At 42.4% G+C, this 24,770-nt stretch overlaps 1 protein-coding gene, 1 long non-coding RNA gene and 1 pseudogene across 3 annotated transcripts in view; 2 read left to right on the top strand and 1 right to left on the bottom strand.

Moving 5' to 3' along the window:
* GCNT2 (glucosaminyl (N-acetyl) transferase 2, I-branching enzyme) overlaps positions 1-24,770 on the top strand; it is a 138,432-nt gene that overhangs the window by 4,343 nt on the left and 109,319 nt on the right. The gene's annotated exons all lie outside the window — the stretch shown is intronic.
* LOC107975051 (uncharacterized) lies at positions 164-24,710 on the bottom strand. Of its 2 annotated transcripts, none has more exons than XR_001718247.3 (3): positions 24,523-24,710; positions 13,749-14,046; positions 164-452 (listed from the first exon to the last, which is right to left on the bottom strand). It is a non-coding gene; the product is annotated as an uncharacterized LOC107975051 (long non-coding RNA). The 2 variants fall into 2 exon arrangements; XR_001718246.3 differs by lacking the exon at positions 164-452 and adding an exon at positions 11,994-12,714 and having other exon boundaries at positions 24,523-24,709.
* LOC100615616 (N-acetyllactosaminide beta-1,6-N-acetylglucosaminyl-transferase-like) lies at positions 17,418-18,817 on the top strand (annotated as a pseudogene).

The raw sequence follows: 24,770 nt of genomic DNA on the forward strand, positions 1-24,770 counted from the left end.
AAGGGCTGCTGATTAGATTTTTTTTTAAAAATTTATTTTGGAATTTTTTTAAATGTACAAGAAATTTGCAAAGGTAGTACAGAATCCCTATATACCCATTGTCCAATTTTAGTTTCTGCTAATATTATCAACTCATATTACATTTGTGGTACATTTGTCAAAACTAAGAAATTAGCACTGATGCATTATACTAACTCAACCCCAGACTTTATTCTGATTTCACTAGTTTTTCCATTCAGGTTGCTTTTTGTTCCAGGATCCAGCCCATATTACACGTTGTGTTTGGTTGTTGTACCTCCTTAGTCTTTTCCGCTCTATGACAGTTTCTGTCTTACCTTGTTTTTCGTGACCTTGACAGTTTGGAGGAATACTAGCCAGGTATTTTTTCAAATGGTCCTCAATTTGGGTTTGTTCGATGCATTTTTCTCATGCTTAGACTGCAGTTGTGAGTTCTGGGGGGAAAGAATACCACAGAGTTTGTAAAACGCCCTTCTCATCATGCCAAATCGGGTACAGTAGACACAGGATGTCGCTGAGGGGTTATCTTTGATCCCTCGGTCAAGATAATGTTTTCTAGGCTTCTCCACAGTAAAGTGACCCCTTTTCTCTTTCCATACCCCATTCTTTGGATGTGAGTTATGAAATCAGTGTACCCTCAGGGGTGGGGGGATTAAACTCTACCACCTGGGGTAAAAGTGTTAGATTGTTTTTTGAGAACTGGGGATCACCTGGCTCCATCCTCCCCTGTTTATAATTTGCCATTTCATTGTATTGTGAGGGAGAATGTGTCCATCCTTTCACAGCTAACTTAGCAGTTAAATTTTGTCCTGGGCACTGTGGATGTAGGACGTAGAGGTGAACAGGAAATAGACCAGTGGAAAAGACGTAGAGGGCAAGGCTGATGTAATAAAATTTAAATACAGCTTATGCATAAAATCACAGTGGAACCTGGTTTGGACTTAAGCTGTTTCATCTAAAAACTTGGGATAATAATAGCTTCCTCTTGAGTAATTGTGAGAATTAAGTTGGACAGTGAATGCAGAAGGACTAAACATAGTGTTTGATATGTAGTAGCTGCTCAATAAATGTTAGTTGCCTTCCTTCAAGAAGAAAATGATGGACCCGGGCCGGGCACAGTGGCTCACGCCTGTAATCCCAGCACTCTGGGAGGCCGAGACAGGCAGATCACGAGGTCAGGAGTTCGAGACTAGCCTGGCCAACATGGTGAAACCTCGTCTCTACTAAAAATACAAAAATAAGTTGGATGTGGTGGTGGGCACCTGTAATCCCAGCACTCGGGAGGCTGAGGCAGGAGAATCATTTGAACCCGGTGGCAGAGGTTGCAGTAAGCCGAGATGGCACCATTGTACTCCAGCCTGGGTGACAGTGCGAGACTACATCTTGGAAAAAAAAAAAAAGAAAAGAAAAAAATAACATGATGGACCTTTGCTGCTAACAGCATGGATTCTGGCACCAAACTGCCTGCTTTTGAGACGTGGTTCTCTGGCTTCAAGCCTGTGTGACCTTGGGAGAGTTAATCAACTTCTCAGTGCCTCATATTTTTCTTGGGTAAAAGGAGGATAATAATAGTATCCCTCTCATAGGGTTGCTGTGAGTATGATTTATTGTATGTAAAGAGCACAGAACAGCGCATGGCACATTGTGTGTTATAAGTGTTTGCAAATATTCCATATCATTCCATTCATTCATATCTTAGGCAGTACAATATGCATTAATTTGATATTTAACCATTCTATTGAATTCAATAGATTAGAATTCAGTTATTCAATAGATTAGATTTTTATTTATTTATTTTTCATCTTTTATTTTTTATTTTTTGAGATGGAGTCTCACCCTGTTGCCCAGGCTGGAGTGCAGTGGCTCGATCTCGGCTCACTGCAAGCTCCACCTCCCGGGTTCACACCATTCTCCTGCTTCAGCCTCCCAAGTAGCTGGGACTACAGGCGCCCGCCACCATGCCCGGCTAATTTTTTGTATTTTTAGTAGAGATGGGGTTTCACTGTGTTAGCCAGGATGGTCTTGATCTCCTGATCTCATGATCCACCTGCCTTGGCCTCCCAAAGTGCTGGGATTATAGGTGTAAGCCACTGCGCCCAGCTAGATTTTAATTTACTAATGTAATAACCATTCTATAGAATTTATTTATTGAGACATAGTCTTGCTCTGTTGCCCAGGCTGGAGTGCAGTGGCACAATCTGGGCTCACTGCAACCTCCACCTCCTGGGTTCAGGCGAGTCCCCTGCCTTGGCCTCCCCAGTAGCTGGGTTTACAGGTGTGCACCACCATGTCTAGCTAATTTTTTTTGCATTTTTAGTAGAGACGGGGTTTCATCATGTTGGCCAGGCTGGTCTCCAGTTGCTGACCTCAGGTGATCCGCCTGCCTCGACCCCCCCCAAAGTGCTGAGATTACAGGCATGAGCCACGGCACCCAGCCCCATTCTATAGAATTTAATGGATATAGATTACTATACCAATTTAATTTTTTCTTTCTCCCATATTCCACCCAACCTAGCAACACTGAGATATAATTGAGATAAAATAAACTTCACATACATGTACAATTGATGAGTTTTAACTTATTAAAATATCTGTGAAATCATCACTTCAATAAAACACAGAACATATTCATCAGCCCCAAAAGGTTTCCCCGGGTCCCTTTGAGATGTCTCCCTTCCAGATAACTGCTGATTGACTTTCTGTCGCTATAGAAAGTTTGCACTTTTAGTTTGCATTTTCTAGATTTCTATATTAATGAAATCTTATAGCAGGAACTTTGTTTTCTGGTATGGCTTCTTTCAGCATTAATATTTTGAGGTTTGTCCATGTTGTTGCACGTATTAATAGTTTACTCCTTTTATTACTGGGAAGTATTCCCTTATATGACTATACCATACTTTTTTAAATCCATTCACCTGCTGATAGACATTAGTATTACTTCCACTTTTTTTTTATTTGTTTGTTTGAGATGGAGTGTTGCTCTGTCACCCAGGCTGGAGTGCAGTGGCGCGATCTCAGCTCACTACAGCCTCTGCCTCCGAGTAGTTGGGATTAAAGGCGCACGCCACCATGCCTGGCTAATATTTGTATTTTTAGTAGAGATGAGGTTTCACCATGTTGACAGGCTGGTCTCAAACTCCTGATCTTGTGATCTGCCCATCCAGCCTCAAAAAGTGCTGGGATTACAGGCGTGAGCCCCTGTGCCAGGCTTTTTTTTTTTTTTTTTTTTTTTTTAAATAAAGATGTCATGAACAGCTATATACAAGAGTATATACCAACATATGATTTGAATTCCCTGGAATAAATATAGTTGATCCTTATTTGCGGGTTATGTGTTTTAAATTCACCTACTCATTAACATATTTGTGTAACCCCAAAAGTATTAACCTTACAAGTAGTATTCATGGTCACTTGCCCATATGTGCAGAGCTGCCAAAAGTCTAAGTTCCCAGGCTTGCACATTCCTAGCTAAGGTTGAACAAGGTGACTCTACTTTCTTGTTTCAGCTCATACACAGAGGTGACTAGAAAATAGAGACGGGGCCAGGCATGGTGGCTCATGCCTGTAATCCCAGCACTTTGGGAGGCCGAGGCAGGTGGATCACGTGAGGTCAGGAGTTCGAGACCAGCCTGGCCAACATGGTGAAACCCCATCTCTTCTAAAATACAAAAAATTAGCCAGGCGTGGTGGAGGCACCTGTAATCCCAGCAACCCAGGGGGCTGAGGCAGGAGAATCGCTTTTACCTGGAAAGTGGAGGTTGCAGTGAGCTGAGATTGATCATGCCACTGCACTCCAGCCTGGGCGACAGAGCAAGACTCTATCTCAAAAAAAAAAAAAAAAAAAAGAAACGGGAGGGAACATTATACATTATAGGGCAAAAAGTTGCAGCTGTGGGGCCAGCTGGACAGATCTGAATCTCACCTCCAGCGCCTGTAGATCCCAGAGCATTAGGACCTTGGATGTTTTTAAAAGAATGTTCTCTGATCACACGGAATTAAGTTGGAAATCAGTAGCAGAAAACGCCCCTTGGTGGGGTATCTCAGGCAAGACTCTTAACACTTTGGAACATAGTTTTCTCTTTTATAAAATAAAAGAAAATCAGGATGAGTTGTCTTGGAGATTTAAGATTATAATCCATGTTAGATATATATCCTCTAGCGACAATATTTCAGAGTTAGCTAATTCAGTTTGTGGCGACTTTATAGAAATAACTACCTTGAATAATGAGAAGCAATTGTACCTAGAGAGGGGATGGATAGGTCTTACGACGGGTATATTTAACAGTTTAGGAAACTACTGAACTATTGTCCAAAGTGTGTGATTTTACATTTCCAGCAGGATAGGAAATTTCCAGTTGATTCACATCTCACCAACACACGGTATGGCCAATCTCTTTAATTTTCGCTATTTTAGTGGGATTATAACAATATTTCCTTGTGATTTTAATTAGCACTAAGCTTGCAATGAATAATGATTTTGAATATCTTCTCAGGTATTTATTTACCTTCTGTGTGTCTTCTTTAATAATTCAAATCTTTTCCTCATTATTTAAAAAATCAACTTTATTGGTCTTTAAGAACATGCTTCTCACATATTTACCTATGTAACAAACCTGCACATCCTGCACATGTACCCCAGAACTTAAAAGTTGAAGAAAAAAAATTTTAATCTTAAAAAAAAGAACATGCTTCTGCCTTCATTAATTTTTTCCCCCATTTTTTTCCTGTTTTTCAGTTTATTGATTTTTGTTCCTATCTTTAGTATTTCTTTGATTCTGCATGGTTTGGGTTTAATACAGCCTCTTGCTTTATTTTGTTAGAGAGGAAACTGAAGTCATTGATTAGAGACCTTCTTTTTTAATGTAGGTATTTTATGCTGTAAATTTTTCTCTGCATTGCATTAGCTGAATCCCACAAATTTTGATACATCATGTTTTCATTTTCATTAAGCACAAAGTCCTTTCTAATTTCCTTTTTAATGTCTCTTTTGGACTACGAGTTATTTAGAAGTATGGTCTGAAATTCCAAATATTTGGGCATTTTCCAGATATCTTCCTGTTACCGATTTCCAACTTAATTCCACGTGATCAGAGAACATTCTTTTTTTTAAAAAAAAAAAAGGTACTTATTTGGTTCATGGTTCTGCAGGCTGTGCAAGAAGCATGGTACTGGCTTCTGCTTGGCTGCTGGTAAGGGCTCTTGTGCTACGTCAAAACATGGCAGAGAAGGTCAAAGGGGAAGTGGGCACATGAGAAGCAACGTTCCTTATAGGACCTGAACCCTGGTGTATTTATCAAGACTTGCTTTATGGCCCAGAAGATGATCTATTTGGTAAATGTGTACGTGAAAATAATGTGTATTCTTTGTTGTTGTTGTTGTTTTGAGACGGACTCTTGTTCTGTCACCCAGGCTGGAGTACAGTGGTGTGATCGCAGCTCACTGCAACCTCTGCCTCCTGGGTTCCAGCAATTCTTCTGCCTCAGCCTCCCAAGTAGCTGGGACTACAGGCATGAGCCACCACGCCTTGCTAATTTTTGTATTTTTAGTAGAAACAGGGCTTCACCTTGTTGGCCAGGCTGGTCTTGAACTCCTGACCTCAAGTGATCCACCCGCCTCGGCCTCCCAAAGTGCTGGGATTATAGGCATGAGCCACCACGCCCGGCCAAGAATGTATATTCTCATATTGTTGGGTGAAGGGCTCTTTCTATGTCAAATAGGTCGACCTTCTATATCCTTCCTGGTTTTGTGGCAGCTGTTCATCTAGTTTGACTGTACTGAGGCAATCCCCTTCTAAGTATACTACCTAATGACTTAGAATTACAAGGTTTTTCTACTCCAGCTGGGAGGAACACAAACAATTGCTAGCCCCGTGTAAGCTTTGCTGTTTCTTTTCTCTAATCCTCGGGTCATTCTTTCCTTGGCATTGGGTCATTTCTTTGCATATTTCCTGATCGGTCCTTAGCTAAAGACTTGAGGGAGACCCTCTTGCATGTGTCTGGAGTTCTCTCTCTGGACTATCTCCTTCACAGTAACTCCGCCCTAGGAACCTCAGCAGTCTTGACCTCCTCAAACTCTCAAATCTGTCTGCTCCATTCAAGGAGATGGCCAGGCTCCCCCTGGACTCCTCTGCCTGCCCTGTGGCAGAATAACTCTGTACTCAGTAAGCTGGGGCAATCGCGGGGCTCACATCATTAGTTTCCCCTCTTTCGGAGTTCACTGTCCCATGCTGTGTGATGTCCTATGTTTGCAAACTGTTGGCTATAGTAACGAGGAAATATGCGTCCTGATTACTGAATTGCTATCTAATTAAGCTTTCATTTTGGTTTAACAGCTTATTTGAATTATTCCCGATAACGTATACGCTAGAGTGTTCCTTGATTCTGAACTTAAACACCAGTGGCATGAAAGAAGGCTACTGAGAATTGTAAACCTTCATCCTTGGCCCTGCTCTTGCTGATTCAGTATCCTGCAGAGCTGAGCTTCCTTCGGCTTTTTCACTCCTGTGTCAGGCTCTTCTACGGTGCTCTCTTCTGAGGTTCACATTCACCATTACTGGATTCTTCTTGTTGCTGTTATTGTACCTTTATTTTCTAATTGTTATAAAAATTTGTCCCTGAACCCCAATTTGGTGCAACTTATTGTTCCCAGGTTTGTTTGTTTTTCTCCCTGGCCTGAACCTCATCCACTTCTTTGCATTTCTTTTAGCATATGTGTCTTTTAATGGCATTTTAATCTCTTTTTAAAACCTCAATATTTCAAAGGCATTTGCTTATTATAACAAATTCAAATGCTATAGGGATGTATAAATTTACAAATTAAACTTTTCTCCAAGTCAAAGTGGGAACTCTGGGTCTGGTCAGAACACCTGATTTTTTTAAACATGGCTTCATTCTATTAACTCAATTATCAAGTTAGCTTTCTCATTATAAATGATATGCAGGGCCAGACACGGTGGCTCACGCCTGTAAATCCCAGCACTTTGGGAGGCCAAAGCAGGTGGATCACTTGGGCTCAGGAGTTCAAGACCAGCCTGGACAACATGGCAAAACCCCATCTCTACAAAAAATACAAAAAATTAGCCAGGCATGGTGGTATGTGCCTGTAGTCCCAGCTACTTAAGGCGCTGAAGCAGGAGTATCTCTTGAGCCCAGGAGTTCAAGGCTGCGGTGAGCTGTGTTCACACCACTGTATTCCAGCCTGGGTAGTAAAGCAAGACCCTGTCTCAAAAGAAAACAAAAAAGATGTATTTTCAGACATTATATAATTCAATTAGACATTACCCTACCAAAGAGGACTGTATTGTCAAACAAGCTCACATAGGGCCACTCGTGGTGGCTCACACCTGTCATCCCAGCACTTCAACTTTGGGAGGCTGAGGCAGGAGGATTGCTTGAGCCCGGAAGGTTGAGGCTTCACTGAGCCATATTCATGCCACTGCACTCCAGCTTGGCTGACAAAGCAAGACCCCGTCTCAAAATAAAAAAGAAACTTAGCTAAAAAAATGAGTTTGGGCAACACTGGAAGAAATAAAGCCAAGCAAGTTTCTTTACCGCTTCGCAGATCTTCTTCTGAGCTAGTTTAAATCGTCAACATTCAAGGTGGGGGAGGGATTAGCCCTTTTCAAATAGCCTTTTTGTATGAGTAAATCCATAATAAAAGTTGATCAATAACCAGTAGACATTTAAACTTCAAATATAAGGCAATAAAACAAACACTGATTTTAGACACTGTTTGAATTAATCAAGCCTGGGCTCCACTTTACAAACATCTGTCTCTGAAGGTTATTAAATTTGGCGTTGGCCTGTGCACTTCAGTGGCCAGGAGGTCAGAAGGCAAGGGAAGGCCAGAAATGACTGCTTCCCCCCACCGAACCCTCTCCTGGATCTGGAAAGAATATGTAGAAAAAAGGATAGTGTTTTAATTTATTCTTGATTAATCTCTTAATTTCATTAAAGTGAATCAAGTTTTTCAGAACACAGAAAAGAACTTCATAAAAATACCAGATATATTTTTTTCTTTTCATGAACATAAACTGCCCAGAAGTCTTCTGGGTATTTCTTTCAGGAATTTCAGATCTCCTGCCATAGTTTGAAACACGGTACTGTCTCAGGATGTGGTATTTGGTCCACAGTGATACTCCTAGAGCTGATGTGCAGTTTCTGCTTTGACATTTCTGGATTTCAGAAATGAGCTCTACACATTGAGACTGAACAAAATCTTTTCCCTGCCTATAAAAGCAGTGCAAGCTCTGGAATAGAGTAAAAGTAATAAAAATAATCCATAATGCTACAACTCAGTGAGAACCACTGTTAACATTCTTGTGTATATATCCCAGTCTTTTTAGTCTGTGTATATGTGAATGTATGTGTGTGCATCTGTGTAGCAAGAAATGTGTCTGGGCTGGGCGTGGTGGCTCACACCTGTAATCCCAACACGTTGGGAGGCCTAGGTGGTCAGATCACCTGAGGTCAGGAGTTCAAGACCACCCTGGCCAACATGGTGAAACCCCATCTCTACTAAAAATAAAAAAGTTAGCTGGGCGCAGTGGCAGGCACCTGTAGTCCCAGCTACTAGGGAGGGTGAGGCAGGAGAATGGCTTGAACCCGGGAGGCGGAGATTGCAGTGAGCTGAGATCATGCCACTGCACTCCAGCCTTAGCGACAGAGTCAGACCCTGTTTCAAAAAAAAAAAAAAAAAAAAAAACTATCTGTTTCTCACCCCTGTATTCCAAGTACTTAGCACATATCTACCTCAGTCCTTGGTATAGGAAAGGCATTTCTTAAGTAGAGCATGAATAAATATTAAAAATTAGGGGCCAGGCATGGTGGCCCACACCTATAATCCCAGCACTTTGGGAGGCCAAAGTGAAAGGATTGCTTGAGCCCAGGAGTTCAAAACCAGCCTGAAAAAGATGGTGAGACTCTCCCCCACAAAAAAAAGGATCACAATGGGTCCGTTCTTAACCACTTTCAAGTATTCCATTGGAGCTGCCTGATCTCCACCTAGCGATGGTCTAGTACAGTGAGAACTCCCAGATATGCCCCTTCTGGTGAGAGGCAAGCTTCCTGACAACGCCACGCTGAGTGTTTGATTGGCCAGACCTGTTCATAAAGCATTTCACAACCCGTCCTTTCTTACGCAAACTAGCTGGGAATAAACAGGCCCCCTATGCGTCTTACAACTAAAGCAAATATGAACATCAAAGAACAAAGGAAAATCATTACTGGTGGCAGGAATATGAGAGTGCTTCCACAATACTATTTCACAAGTCTTTTCTACATGGGCTTCAGTCACAAAGGTGGTTTGACATTCACTGAGCAGCATGGCAATAATTCTAGAACACTTATTCTATCCCTGAGCTATTTCTGTGATAAAAATATTGTTAAAATACGGCTGGGCACAGTGGCTCATGCCTGTAATCCCAGCACTTTGAGAGGCTGAGGCAGGCAGATCACCTGAGGTCAGGAGCTTGAGACCGGCCTGGCCAACATGGTGAAACCCCATCTCTACTAAAAATACAAAAGTTAACCAGGTGTGGTGGTGTGTGTCTGTAATCCCAGCTACTTGGGAGGCTGAGGCAGGAGAATCACTTGAACCCTGGAGGTGGAGGTTGCAGTGGGCTGAGATCGTGCCATTGCACTCCAGCCTGGGTGACAGAGCGAGACTGTCTCAAAAAAAAAAAAAAAATATATATATATATATATAAACTATGTATGTATTTTTAACTATATGCATATATAATATTCTTGACAAAAAGAACACTATTGTTTACTCTAATAAAACAAACACACCTCTTCTCTTCCAAAAAGGATGTGAGACAGCTTAGTCTGTTACAGTACAGTGAAGGGAACTATTAAAATTTATACCGTATTCTAGTTGTCAAATGTTCAGAGTAGGAAAGACTTTAGAATCAGAAGGTAGATTAGCAGCTCTCAGGGACCCAGGGAGTTGGGGCAGGGATGTAATGGTTGGATGGTTTCTTTTGGGATAATACAAATATTGTGGAATTAGATAGAGATGATGGTTGCACAACCTTGTGTGAATATACTGAAAACCACTGAACTGTACATTTCAAAAGGGAGAATTGTATGGTGTATGAATTAAGGTTCAATAAAGTCGTTACAGAAAATTTGCATCATAACAATGGCTTGCGTGTGTAACAAGTTCCTACTTTCAGAGTACCTTCCTTTTATTATATAACTTTTAATATCATTATAACCTTATAAAATACACAGGGCAAGTTTATGTAATCTCCCTTAACAGTTGGTAGAACTCAGACCCAAAGAGACTCAGTGATTTTGCCAACGTCGCACATCTAATTAGAGGTAGAGCCAGATTTCGAATAAAAATATTCCAGTTCCTATCCAGTGAACCTCTATTGTTCAATGCCCCATTAATGGGTTATACTCAATATCCAGCTACTCAATTTCATATATTTTATATGATGTTATTAAATAACAACTCATTTATTAAGTGCCTGTTATGTGCCAGGTAGCATCATACACTGTTTTTGTTTGTTTTGCTTTTTAGAGAGCAGATCTTGCTATGTTGCCCAGGCTGGAGTACAGTGGCTATTCACAGGCTGGGTCACAATGCACTGCAGCCTTGAACTCCTGGGCTCCAGTAATCCTCCCACCTCAGCCTCCCCAGTAGCTGGTACTACAGGTGCATGTCATCATGCCCTGCTATTACAAGTCATTATACAAACCTCATAAAGTTTTGTTAGCTGCTTTTTACTTCTTTCGGAAGGTAGCTTATTGGTCCAAGGTTGTCCCACAGGGGACATTTAGCAATGCGTGGAGACGTTTTTGGTTGTCACAGTGGGAGGGGGAGGATGCTACTAGCATCTAGTGGGTAGATGCCACGTATGCTGCTAAACGTCCAACAATGAACAGGACAGCCCCCACCACAGACAATTATCTGGTCTAAAATATTGATAGTGCCAAGGGTGAGCAACCCTGCTTTAAATGATGATGACATAGTATGTGTGAAAACCCTCTACAAATCCATACTGCTATTTTTACCATTTTACAAGTAGATTTTTCTAGTATGACAGCTATTCCTGGCAATGTTAGCCAGCACTAGGCCCTCAGCTCATGTTTGTTGGGCAGACCAGTGCATGTCAAAGATGATTAGCAAACATTATGCTAAGTGAAATTAGCCAGTCACAAAAAGAAAAATATTGCATGATTTCACGAACATGGGGTATTTAAAGTAATCAAACTCATGAAAACAAAAAGCAGAATGTGGTTGCCAGGAGTTGGGGGGAGAGGAAATGGAGAGTTGTTCTTTGATGGGTATGAAGTTTCAATTATGCAAAGGTGAGAAAGTTCTAGACATCTGTCATACAACAATATGCAATACAGTTAACACTATATTGTACACTCAAAGGTGGTTCAGATGGTAAATTTTATGGTAGGTGTTATTTACACAATTTTTAAAACTGTTTAGGTGGGCGCGGTGGCTCATGCCTGTAATCCCAGCACTTTGGGAGGCCGAGGCAGGAGATCACTTGAGGTCAGGAGTTTGAGACCAGCCTGGCCAACATCATGAAACCCCATCTCTACTAAAAATACAAGCAATTAGCTGGGCATCGTGGGACATGTCTGTAATCCCAACTACTCGGGAGGCTGAGGCAGGAGAATTGTTTGAACCCAGGAGGCAGAGGTTGCAGTGAGCTGATAATTGCACCACAGCACTCCAGCCTGGGCAACAGAGCTAGACTCCGTCTCAAAAAGCAAAACAAACAAAAAAACCTGTTTTAGTAAGTCTTCAACATTAGTGATTAGGGGTAGAATTTGAAGTTTCCAGGTTACTGTGGCAGTGTGTACACCTGATTAAACACTACTCTTCCAGCTAATTTGACAGAAATGCAACAATATATTAAATATGGAAGGAGAGGGGCAGGTGATGGGAGAGAGAAGTTGTGAAAAGCCCCACAATGGGTCCTCATCCTGGAGACACTGACTATGTGCTTGAAAATAGGCTGGTTCCATCGTGTAATGGTTAGAACTCTGGACTCTGAAAATAGGCTGATGTATTGGACTAACCTGTAATTGTGAGAAATAATTTATTTGCAGAAGATAAAAGATTTAGAGGACATTTATAAATATAAATGTTATTAGAATTAGGTGACCTTCAAGGGAGTACTGAATACGCCTGTTGGTTTTGGTCACAAAGTTTCCCAAATCATTTTTGTTTTGCTTTGATTATATTTACCTAATCCTGATAAGTTTCACCCAAATGAATAAATGTTATCGCTCTGAGCTTCAAAGTGCAAATATTTTACCAGCCTCATTGAAAAGCACAAATATTATCTTTAGCATAGATTGGTTTCTCAGGGTAGAAACTGCATATAAGAACAAATCTCATGAAGTTAAGGTTATCTCATTCCCTATTTAATTTGTCCTTTAGTTGAATAGTGAGTTAGAGCTAGAGACATGCTTATAAAATTTTGTTTTCTGACGTCTTCACTGTAGGACAAATGGAAGGAAAGATTTTTGGAAGCAGCTTCTTGTGTCCGACCCGCTGTGATCAGCTGCTACTCCCAGGTCTGGGGTTAGATGGCTTTGTGACTTTCCTTCTCTGGATGGCATTTTGCTTTCCTCTGTAAAATGGTGTGATGAATGAGATGACCTCTAAGCCTCTTTCCATGTCTGTCACTGGACTGTCCTCTTATGTAGCCATTTAAGTTTTCTAATTAAAAAAAAAAAATTTAAAATTTGATGCTCAGTTAAGTTACATCAAAATAATTAAAATGAAACTACAGGTTGAGTATCCCATATCCAAAACGCTTGGGACCAGAAGTGTTCTGAATTTCAAATTTTTTCTAGGTTGGAATATTTGCATATACATAATGAGATGTCTTGGGGATGGGACCCAAGTCTGAACATGAAATTCATTTATATTTCATATACACCTTATGCACATAGCCTGGAGATAATTTTATACACTATTTTAAATAATTGTGTCCAAGAAGCAAAGTTTTGGCTGCTGTTCGACTGAGACCCATCACATGAAGTCAGGTGTGGAATTTTCCACTGATGGTGCCACATTAACTCTCAAAAAGTTTTGGATTTTGGAGCATTTCAGATCTCAGATTTTCAGACTAGGGATGCCGAACCTCTATGTAATTTTGCTTTGAATGTGTCTGGGACACTGGGGAAATTTTGATTTTTAAGATTCATCTCTAATTCTGAAAATAACCTGGTTGGGTGCAGTGGCTCACGCCTGTAATCCCAGCATTTTGGGAGGCTGAGTTGAGCAGATCTCCTGAGGTCAGAAGTTCGAGACCAGCCTGGCCAACATGGTGAAACCCTGTCTCTACTAAAAGTGCAAAAGTTAGCTATGCATGGTGGCGCACACCTGTAGTCCCAGCTACTTGGGAGGCTGAGGCAAGAAAATCGCTTGAGCCTGGGAGGCAGAAGTTGCAGTGAGCCAATATCGCGCCACTGCACTCCAGCCTGGGCGACAGAGGGAGACTTTGTCTCTAAATAAATAAATCTAAGTGATGGCACGTCACCCCGGGGCATCTTTCCACTTTCACGTTCTCTCCTGGCTGCTTTACCCGCCCTGCCAGCACAGTCCAGAGGGCCCCCACTAGCATTCCACATGCCAGGCCTTGCTTAGATGGAAGGCCTTTTCTTCCATCTAATCTAACCTGTCTCTTGTCCCATTTTTCCAGAACCTCTATTGGATGGCATTTTCTAGAACCTCTATTGGTTACTTACGGCGTAATGAGATATATAGAGGTTATTGCTAGGTCATCCTTCTTGACTCAAATCTCATTTAAGCAATTAGCTTCCTAATGAAACTTCTTAAGGGTCATTGTGGATCCCTTGGCTGGCTGATGGGGCTGAGACCTTGGGATAGGCAGGTTTTTCCTTGCGCCTCGAATGCCACGTTGAATACTCCTCATGTCTTTGGAGACATGTCCTTCCCTTCGAGCTGCTCCCAGTCAGGTGAGGAATAAAATGCTATGATGGTGTGAAAATTCTCCCTTGGTCTCATCCATAGATTTGCAATCACCTAAAAAAAAAAGGAAGAGTGTGCCAAGCCACCCCATGTAGGGCCACTGTGTGGCAGCACTGCCTCTCGGCAAAGCTTGGGCCACCCAGTGTCAGGCAAAGTGCAGTGGGGTGAGTTTCCAGTTCACTGGCGGTACAGGTAGCCCCTAGAAGCGATCGTGTGCAGTGAGAATAGCTAGCATTTCAGAGTGTTCACTATGCGTGAATACTGCTCAGAGTGCATTCTACTTATTAACACATCAACTCACAAAACAGCCCTACTGGTATTATCTTTATTTTACTGACAAAGAAATTAAGACAGATAGGAAAAGTGATTCACCCAACGTCACACAACTAGGAACTAGCAAAGCCAGGATCTAGACCCACGCAAACCTCTCTTTGAAGCTCATGCTTTGCTACCAAATATCGTGTCATTCTGGCATTCACGAGGAAATCTTGAAAATAAAGCAAAAAGTTGTAAAATGGTATCAAGTCCACAATCGCTGTCTTGATGTAGTGCAAACACAATGGTATACAAGGGACAGCCGTAGATACAGAGGAGAGGGTCAGCAAACCTTCTCTGGTAAAGGCCAGATGGAAAAGATTTTAAGCTTCGGTGGCCAGATGTGGCAACAACTCAGCCCTGCCATTGTAACGTGAAAGCAGCCATAGGCCCTGTGTAAACAAATGAGGATGGCTGTGTTCCAATAAAATTGTGTTTATGGACACCGAAATTTGAATTTCATATAATTTTCATGTGTCACAAAACATTTTTCTTCTTTGGATTTTCTCCCAACCATTTTAAAATATAAAACAATTCTAGCTGAGAGATTGTCTAAAAACATGCAGCGAGCCAGACTGGACCCCCCCCCAGCTGTGGTTTTGCTGATCTCTGGTATAGAGGAAAGAAGGGTGGCTAAACTTAATTTGGTGAGTGCCTACCATAAGCAAGGTGTTGAAAGTGCAGTGACCAGCAGACCGAAATAGTTCTCCATGGGACATTATGTTGAGTGAAATAAGCCAGGCACAGAGAGACAAATATTGCATGATCTCGCTCACGTGGAATCCACATAGAAGTAGAGAATAGAACAGCGGTTACCAGAGAATGGGAAGGGAAAGGAGCAGGGGGGTGATGAGAGATGGATCAACAGGTGCCAAGCTATAGATAGAGAAGAAGAATAAGCTCTGGAGTTCTACTGCATAGGAGGATTACAGTTAATGATAATGCATTGTATACTTCAAAATACCTGGAAGAGTGGTTTTTGAATGTTCTGATAACAAAGAAACAATAAATGTCTAAGGTGATGGATATGCTAATTACCATGATTTGATCATTACACAATGTATACATGTATTGGAACATCATGCTGCACCCCATAAATATGTATAATTACTACCTGTAAATCATACATTTAAAAATAAAATATTAACTTTTTGTTTTAAAAATAAATAGTCCTCCACGGACTAGTGGTAGAGCAAACAAACAAGCAATTGTAGGAGTACAAGGTTTTATTAGGGCAGGTGAAGGGCTTCTAACCCAGACTTGGAAGAGCAAGGAAGGGTCACCAGGGAAGCAGTGTCACATAGGGACCTGAAAGATGAGTAGGAACTCAAGACAAGGCAGGGGGAGAGAATATTCCAGGTAGATGGCCTGTGCAGTCAGAAGAGATAAGCTTGAGGCTAGGCACAGTGGCTCATGCCTATAATCCCTTTGGGGGGTCAAGGAAGGAGGGTCCCTTGAGCCCAGGGGTTCAAGATCAGCTTGGGCAACATAGTGATACCCCGTCTCTACAAAAAAACGATTTTTTAATTAATTTAATTTTTTTTTTTTGAGACGGAGTTTCACTCTTGTTGCCCAGGCTGGAGTGCAATGGTGTGATCTTGGCTCACCGCAACTTCCACCTCCCGAGTTCAAGCGATTCTCCTGCCTCAGCCTCCCTAGTAGCTGGGATTATAGGCATGCGCCATCATACCCAGCTAATTTTGTATTTTTAGTAGAGATGGTGTTTCTCCATGTTGGTCAGGCTGGTATCCAACTCCCAATCTCAGGTGATCTGCCTGCCTCGGCCTCCCAAAGTGCTGGGATTACAGGCATAAGCCACCTCGCCCGGCCCCAAAAAAAATTTTTTTAAGGCTGGGTGAGGTGGCTCACTCCTGTAATCCCAGCACTTTGGGAGGCCTAGGCGGGTGGATCACCTGAGGTCAGGAGTTCAAGACCAGCCTGGCCAACATGGTGAAACCACTTCTCTACTAAAAATACAAAAATTATCTGGGCGTGGTGGTGGGTGCATGTAATCCCAGCTACTTGGGAGGCTGAGGCAGGAGAATTGCTTGAACCTGGGAAGCAGAGGTTGCAGTGAGCTGAGATCGCACCATTGCACTCCAGCCTGAGCAACAAGAGTGAAACTCTGTCTCAAAAAAAAAAAAAAAAAAAAAAAATCTTATGTTTAATTAGCCAAGCAATGTGGCTGGCACCTGTAGTCCCAGCTACTCAGGAGACTGAGGCAGGAGGATGGGTTGAGTCCAGGAAGTTGATGTGGCAGTGACTGCACTCCAGCCTGGGCACAGACCCAGACTGCAACTCTAAGATAAGAAGAAGAAGAGTTAGGTTTGAAAACCCCAGGCTGCCATTAACTCATTACTGGATATCAGGCAAGCTAGCATATCTTTGGGCTTAATTTCTTCATGTGCAAAGTGGATATAATGTCAATGCTTACCTCTCAGGCCATCAGTGAGAAAATGGAGACAAAATGTGATAGAATAGTCGTTATGGGTCATTGTCAGTGTTCTTTATTTGTAACTGAATCAATTGGTGGGAATAATCTGCAAGATTCCTTCCAATCCTGAAATACTATAAATTCTTGATCTTTATTTTTAAGTAAAGAGACCCCACTATCGAGGAGTTCTGGGTGCTGTCCACGTAAATGGTGACCTACTTCAGGACAACTGTGATTGCCTGAAGTTGAAGAAATATAGTGTCCCTTGCATTCAAAGGTGACATCAGTGATGGTGATGGTGGCTCTGCATGGGAAAAAGAGGTGCCAAATGAACACACATTCCACCTGTACTCCACATGGGAAAAACACCCTGAGCTGGCAGCTGTGGCCGATTTGCTAGGGTCTTAATTTGTGGTTGACCTAGACAGAGGTGCCCAACTATGCCTGGCTTTTGTGAAGTGGTCAGCTGGCCCCACTGGCTCATGTTCAAAGAGTCACCTGATTTTTTAAATACAAGAGAAGAGCTACCGACTTGTGGTTGATCCTCCTTCTTTTAAGTAAATGGTCATATTGCCCTTCTTGCTGCAAATAAGTTGCTAGAGCACATTTCTCAAGTCTGGGCAGGGACCTGCAGACTGACTTCAGCAATGGCATAAAATCAGATGAGTGATGAATCGAGAAAAGACCATAGGAAAAATAAAGGTAGAGGCATTTGGGTTGGTCCTAGGGCTTATGGCCACGTCCATAACTCTTTTATTCCTGTATAGTAACCATTAGGTCCCGCAAAAATATCTTCCATGGGGGAAGATCTCAAACTCTTCAGTCCTTGCAGAAGTGTGTGGCGTGATTGTGACAGGCAAGAAAATGTTCTTGGATGAAAATATACCAGTGACGCCATTGAGAAATAATAACCTGCCAGCGATACTTGATCTGAAATCACTGCATAATGGAACCTGTGTCCAAAGACGAAGCCGAGTTCCCTTTGGCCTATGTCATGGTCATCCGCAAAGACTGATACATTCGAAAGACTCTTGAGGGCCATCTACACTCCCCAAAACATCTACTGTGTTCATGTGGATCAGAAGGCCCCAGTCACTTTCAAAGACGCTGTAAGAAAGCTACTGAGCTGCTTCACAAACGTCTCTGTGGCTTCTGAGAGGGAGTCTCTGTTCTACACAGGGATCTCCAGGCTCCAGGCTGACCTGCACTGCCTGAAAGACCTTGTGGCCTCTGAGGTTCCCTGGAAGTACGTCATCAACACCTGCGGGCAAGAATTCCCCTGAAAACCAACAGGGAAATAGTTCAGTATCTGAGGTTACTGAAAAGGAAAAATATCACCCCCGGGGTGCTGCCGCCTCCTCATATTATCAGAAGGACCAAATACATGCACTTTGGAGCAGAGATAGCTTGTTTTCCTTCATGCTGTGGACTTGCATGAGAAAAATGCCTCCTCCCCACCATCTGACAATTTACTTTGGCTCTGCCTATGTGGCCCTTACAAGGGAATTTGCTAATTTTGTTCTTCAAAACCTGAGGGCTATTGATTTACTTGAGTGGTCAAAAGATACTTACTCTCCTGATGAGCATTTCTGGGTGACACTCAGTAGGATTCCAGGTATGTGGAACTTGATTTCCAATCTACATAAAGTCTAAACTGTGTGAGTGCACGCACACGTGTGTGTTACACATTGAAAATGGTCTTGATGAAGTTATGTATACCCACCTGTTTCTAGACTTAATGAATATCCTGTTGACTGCTTTCCATATGTTTCAATAAATTAATATAAAATAAATTATACTTCTGGCCAGGCGTGGTGGCTCATGCCTGTAATCCCACCACTTTGGGAGGCCGAGGTAGGCAGATCACTTGAGGTCAGGAGTTTGAGACCAGCCTGGCCAACATGGTGAAACCCTGTCTCTACTAAAAATACAAAAATCAGCCAGGTGTGGTGGCACTGGCCTGTAATCCCAGCTACTCAGGAGGCCAAGACAGGAGAATCACTTGAACTTGGGAGGTGGAGGCTGCAGGGAGCCAAGATTGCAGCACTGCACTCCAGCCTGGGTGGCACAGCAAGACTCCATCTCAATGAATGAATGAATGAATGAATGAATGAATAAATAAAATAAATTATGCTTCTATGTGTCACTAAATAGACTGTTAGCTTATAGAACATCCTTATTAAATTTCTGCTGTCATTGTATGTTATCTTTTGTTAAATTTTTTGTTGGTACACAGTAGGTATATATATTTATGGGTTACATGAGACGTTTTGAATCAGTCATGAAATGTGAAATAATCACTTCAGGGTAAACGGGGTCTCCATGACCTCAAGCATTTATCCTTTGTGTTACAAACCATCCAATTACACTTTTATTCCTTTTAAAATGTACGATTAAATTATTTTTGACTTATGTTATGCTAGCAAATACTAGGTCTTATTCATTCTTTCTGTTTTTGTACCCATTAACCCTCCCCCTTTCCCTCCATACCCCTACTCCCTTTCCCAGCCTCTGCTCATCATCCTTCTACTCTCTAACCCCATGAGTTCAATTATTTTAACTTTTAGCTCCCACAAACGTGAGAATATGTGAAGTTTGTCTTTCTGAGATCTTTGAATCTCTGATATGACACCCAAAACTCTTTTTTTTTTTTTTTTTTTGAGATGGAGTTTCGCTCTTGTTGCCCAGGCTAGAGTGTAATGCCACAATCTCGGCTCACCACAACCTCCGCCTCCCGGGTTCAAGCGATTCTCCTGCCTCAGCCTCCCGAGTAGCTGGAATTACAGGCATGCGCTACCACGCCCGGCTAATTTTGTATTTGTAGTAGAGACGGAGTTTCTCTATGTTGGTCAGGCTGGTCTCGAACTCCTGTCCTCAGGTGATTCGCCCACCTCAGCCTCCCAAAGTGCTGGGATTACAGGCTTAAGCCACTGCGCCCAGCTCCCAAAACTCTTTTTTAAGCAATGATAATATGTTGTCTAGAAATTCAGTATCTTCAATATGGATTGGATTATTCATTATAATCTCATTTTCTGTGAATCTATATTACACGCATTTGAAAAGTTTGAGATCTGAGAATGTCAATAAAATTTCTATAAGAACACTATGAAATGCAAATTTCTCCAAATGAAAAAAGTTTTAAAAATCCATCAAGAATTTCAAGAATTTGGCCAGGCACGGTGGCTCATGCCTGTAATCCCAGCACTCTGGGAGGCCAAGGCGGGCGGATCACAAGGTCAGGAGATCGAGATCATCCTGGCTAACATGGTGAAACCCCGTCTCTACTAAAAATACAAAAAAATTAGCCAGGGGTGGTGGCGGGTGCCTGTAGTCCCAGCTACTCGGAAGGCTGAGGCAGGAGAATGGCGTGAACCCAGGAGGCGGAGCTTGCAGTGAGCCGAGATTTCGCCACTGCACTTCAGCCTGGGCGAGAGTGCGAGACTCCATCTCTGAAAAAAAAAAAAAAAAAAAAAAATTTCAAGAATTCAGAACCATCTTCCGGGTGAACTGTCTGTCAACTGTGTTTGGGCCATGGCCACATGCTGGCCTCACTTGGATTGATGGGTAGAAACCCTTTGTGGGCCAGGCTTCATGAGTCTTCAGGAAGTCATCCTTCGTATAAAATTTTAAAATCCTCTACTAGTTATCGGTGGGCAGAACATTTTAAAACATTCTTTTCTTATAAAATTCAATCTTACTGCGGAAACTCTGGGAAAAACAAAAGCATAAACAAGAAAGTAAAACCTACGCATTATACAAAACTGAGAAGTAATTTCTGTTAGCATTATTTACCTCTTTCTCTGTGTATTGCTTCATGTAGTTAGGTCATACTGATGATGTAATTTTTTATCCTGCTACTTTGATTTAACACTATATCATAATAGTTTCCCTATGTGATTAAAAATATGACATATTGTATTTTTTTCATAGTATGGATGTACCATAGTTTGCTTACCAATTCCTCAATAGTTCGTTTTTTCCTTTCTTCTTCTTCTTCTTTTTTTTTTTTTTTTTTTTTTTGAGACAGGTTCTTGCTCTATCACCCAGGCTGGAGTGCAGTGGCACAATTTCAGCTCACTGCAACCTCTGCCTCCCGGGTTCAAGCGATTCTCCTGCCTCAGCCTCCTGAGTAGCTGGGATTACAGGCTTGAGCCACTGCGCCCCACCTAATTTTTAAATGTTTTGTAGAGGTGGGGTCTCGCTATGTTGCCCAGGATGGTCTCACACTCCAGGGCTCAAACTATCCTACTGGCTCCGCCTCCTTTTTTTTTTTCTGAGGCGGAGTCTCGCTCTGTCGCCCAGGCTGGAGTGCAGTGGCGTGATCTCGGTTCACTGCAAGCTCCGCCTCCCGGGTTCACGCCATTCTCCTGCCTCAGCCTTCCGAGTAGCTGGGACTACAGGCGGCCGCCACCACCCCCGGCTAATTTTTTTGTATTTTTAGTAGAGACGGGGTTTCACTGTGTTAGCCAGGATGGTCTCGATTTCCTGACCTTGTGATCCGCCCGCCTCAGCCTTCCAAAGTGCTGGGATTACAGGCATGAGCCGCTGGCCCGGCTGGCTCCACCTCCTGAAGTGAGGGGATTACAGCCTCGTTCCTAGTTTTTTACTGTGTAAAATGTTATTTTAGTCAATACTGAATAACATCAAAAGTAAGTAACATCTTTTCACATAAGCTTTGCCACATTTTAGTATTATTGTCTTTGGAATTAAAATTCACTGGATTGAAAGATAGCCACATTTAAAATTCTTGATACATATTGCAAAATTGCTTTCCAAAATATATTCTAATTTTCCATCAGTCCACCAGTGTATGATCACACGTCTGCTAACAGTGGTATTCTAATGTATTTATTTTATTTATTTTATTTTATTTTTGAGACTGTCTCTCTGTCTCCCTGGCTGGAGTGCAGTGGTGCGATCTCAGCTCACTGCAACCTCTGCCTCTCAGGTTCAAGAGATCCTTCTGCCTCAGCCTCCCAAGTAGCTGGGACTACAGGCATGTGCCATCACACTGGGCTAATTTTTTTTGTATTTTTAGTAGAGAGGGGGTTTCACCATGTTGGCCAGGCTAGTCTCGAACTCCTGGCCTCAAGTGATCTGCCCGCCTCGGCCTCCCAAAGCGCTGGGATTAGAGGCGTGAGCCACCCCACCTGGCCTAATGTATTTCTTTTAAAAAATTACTTTAATTAAACAGAAAAAGAACTGTGCTACTCTTGTTATTTATAATTTGTTAAAGATGAATATATTTTAAAGGTATGTTAGCCATTTTTCTTGTTCTTTGTGGGTTGCCAGTTTTCTGGGTGGCAGGCACATAATTTCAATGCTCTATTGTTTGTGATGGAGAAGAACAGGTTGGGTGGCCAGGAGGTGAAAGGATAAGGGTATTTCCAGCAAAGAATGGAGGCTGTAAGGAGCTGGCAAGGGCTGAGATCATTTGAATAGGCATAATGAAATAGTGAAATAATTAGGTAATTTGCCAAGGAAAAAATCACCCGCTGCTGCGATGATTTTGACTTAACTGGCTCTTTCCCAATAAGTAGACCCCGTCTTGAATCTCCAGGACAGTCATCCTTTTTTCCCTACCTTCATCACTAAAGTCTGGGTTTGTAAAATACTGATGTATACTTGGATATTTGATGATTTTATTCTTTGGTTGGTAAAAGGTATAGAATTGTGTGGAGCATTTTATTTACCTCTCCAGCAAAATTCCCATGGGCTGGTCTCTATTTTTCATACTTTTGCAAACAGTACAGAATGACAGGCCATGAAGAAATGATGAGTCATCCGCTCATGAGGAAGTTGAATTGTAGATCTGGGCCCAACACACACAATGCAGCGTAAGATGAGGGAGAAGATAACCAGTCACGACCATTAAAATTGTTCCTTTCCAATTAGAAAAAAATAATTCATGACCATTTTATGAAATGTGGAAAATAGGAAAAAAATATTTAGAAGAAAGTAAAATTTACCATAATCCTAAAACTCTAAAAAAAAAAAATGCTGTTAAAACAGTTGGGCTTCTTTTAGTCTTTTCAAAATAGGTCATTTTAAGAATTGTTGATTTGGCCAGGCGGGGTGGCTAACATCTGTAATCCCAGCACTTTGGGAGGCCAAGGTGGGCAGATTACTTGAGGTCAGGAGTTCGAGATCAGCCTGACCAAAATGGAGAAACCCCGTCTCTACTAAAAATACAAAAGATTAGCCGGGCGTGGTGGCAGGCGTCTGTAATCCAGCTAGTTGGGAGGCTGAGACAGAGAATTGCTTCAACCCAGGAGGCGGAGGTAGCAGTGAACCGAGATTGCACCACTGCATTCCAGCCTGGGTGACAGAGCAAGGCTCCATCTCAAAAAAAAAAAAAAGAAAAAGAAAAAAGAAAAAGACGACAGGTGCAGTGGCTCACACCTGTAATCCCAGCACTTTGGGAGGCCAAGGTGGGTGGATCACCTGAGGTCGGGAGTTCGAGACCATCCTGACCAACATGGAGAAACCCTGTCTCTAATAAAAATACAAAAAATTAGCAGGGCGTGGTGGCGCATGCCTGTAATCCCAGCTACTCGGAGGCTGAGACAGGAGAATTGCTTGAACCCAGGAGGCAGAGACTGCGGTTAGCCAAGATCGTGCCATTGCCCTCCAGCCTGGGCAACAAGAGCAAAACTCGGTCTCAAAAAAAAAAAAAAAAAACGAAAAAGAAAAGAAAAATAATCATTGATTTGGGCCGGGTGTGGTGGCTCACTCCTGTAATCCTAGCACTTTGGGAGGCCAAGAGGGGTGGATCACTTGAGTCCAGGAGTTCAAGATCATCCTGGTCAACATGGTGAAACCCTTTCTGTACTAAAAATACAAAAATTACCCGGGCGTAGTGGTGGATGCCTGTAGTCCCAGCTACTCAGGAGGCTGAGGCAGGAGAATTGCTTGAACCTGGGAGGCAGAGGGTGCAGTGAGCTGAGATTGTGACACTGCACTGGGTGACAGAGCAAGGCTCTGTCACAAAAAAAAAAAAAAAAAAAAAAAGTTGATTTGCTATTTCTTCAGTTTATCCTGGCTTTATGACTGGAAAAAAAATTTTTTTTAACTCAGTTGGATTTTTTCTTTTTTTTTTTTAAGTTGATGTCTCACTATGTTGCCCAGGCTGGTCTCAGAATTCCTGGGCTCAAACAACCCTCCTGCCTCAGCCTCCCTAGTAGCTGAAACTGCAGGTGCACACCACCATGCCCTACTTTATCCCCACTGAATTTTATAAGCTGCTTCTGACTGCAAAGTGTTTGGCAGAAGAGAGGGACATGGCTAAATGCATGGTATGACTAGCTTGTTTCCTGGGACAGCAATCAGTTCATTCCTGAAAGGGTATGTAAAGAGCCCGTTTGCCTGGCCTAGGAAAAGCCAGAGGTTCAGAGAGAGGAAGTGAGTTGCTCAAGATATACAGCTTGCATTAGAGAGGAGAGAACTTGCCTTCTGAAAATGCCCAGGGCATTTTCTACTAAATTCTGCTGCCACCTTAGGATTTCCCTTCCCCAGTGTGGGTAGCATTTGAGCAGAACACATATCTAAATCTGTTAGGGGTTACCCTGGGGCAGAGACTATAAGATTTCCTACCAATAACTAAACGTAAGGGTGGAACCTTAAACACGAGGGGTCTGTGAGGGAATCCAAAACTTCCCCTCTTGAAAAAGCCTCTAAGGGGGCAAAATGGAGGGTAGTCTTAGGAAAACAACCAAATAATTATCCTGAGGTCTATCTTGGAGTGTCCTCGTGAAAAACCCAGTTACACCCAGGGCAGTTACCTTTCTGAGCGGTTTCTTCTTACAACATTCCTGGAGTGGAAAGTGATCAACTCAAAGCCCTCCAGGACTCTGGAGGCAGGGGATGAGCTGGTGTCAGGTAGCACCTGGTATCCAGCAGCTTAAGAAATCCAGACTCTAGGCAGGCTCTCTGTAGACGTGTGTTCTCCTGTCTCAGACTCTTAGGGCAGGCCTTGGGGGTGGGACTGAAAGCAAACAGACCTTCCCACTTTCACATTCCAGCCTCTGTT

This window comes from Pan troglodytes, chromosome 5, assembly GCF_028858775.2.
Source record: "Pan troglodytes isolate AG18354 chromosome 5, NHGRI_mPanTro3-v2.0_pri, whole genome shotgun sequence".
Classification (NCBI taxonomy): domain Eukaryota; kingdom Metazoa; phylum Chordata; class Mammalia; order Primates; family Hominidae; genus Pan; species Pan troglodytes.